This window comes from Carlito syrichta, unplaced genomic scaffold (genome assembly GCF_000164805.1).
Source record: "Carlito syrichta isolate Samal-C Ts95f unplaced genomic scaffold, Tarsius_syrichta-2.0.1 Scaffold111480, whole genome shotgun sequence".
NCBI lineage: Eukaryota > Metazoa > Chordata > Mammalia > Primates > Tarsiidae > Carlito > Carlito syrichta.
Window position 1 is genome coordinate 113,125 of NW_007055576.1, and position 785 is coordinate 113,909.

Consider the following 785-nt stretch of genomic DNA (forward strand, 5'->3'; position numbering starts at 1 on the left):
CAGCCCGGCCTCCCCCACCCAGTCCTGCATCCCAGAGCCTCCCTCCATGCCCCACCATCCTCCCTCCATGCCCTGACAGCCTCCCTCCACAGCCCTGCCAGCTTCCCTCCACCATCCCAGAGCCTCCCTCCATGGCCCCCCCAGCCTCCCTCCACACCCGCCAGCCCCACAGCCCAGGCCCCCGCAGCTGTCAGGCCTGAAGGCCCAGAGGCAGTGCCCCGAGCCCACCTGTAGGGCAGCACTGGAGTGTCTTCCAAAAGCGCTTCCCTAAGGGTGACTCCTGGACGGGGACCACCTGGATCTTCCCAGTCTCCCAACCCAGAGAGGAGCTGTCATCCCTTCCTGGCTCCACCCCCAGCTCCCTCTCACCTCCACTACCACCGCCATCCTTCCCCATCTCACTCACCACCTTTCCCCTTCCCCATCTCTCTCTCCCTCCCCATCTCCCTCTCCACCTCCCTCCCCATCTCTCTTCCTCCCCACACATCTCCCTCCCCTGCTCCCTCCCTCCCCATCTCCCATCTCATCTCCCTCCCCATCTCTCTCCCAATCTCCCTCCCCTGCTCCCTCCCTCCCCACTCACCAACCTGGGAGAAAGTTTGCGTCCCGGTCTTCCTACCTGGTTGGATGAAGTGTGTAAGGAGGTAAGGTGGCCCCCTGCTACAGAATCCAGGTGAGGGCCTGGGGGGCGGTAGCCCATGTGGGGCTCGGGGAAAAGCCTCCGCTAGTTGGCGCCTGCGCGTGAGGGGGGTTTTGGGGGTGGGGAGGCAGGTAGCGAGCCGGTG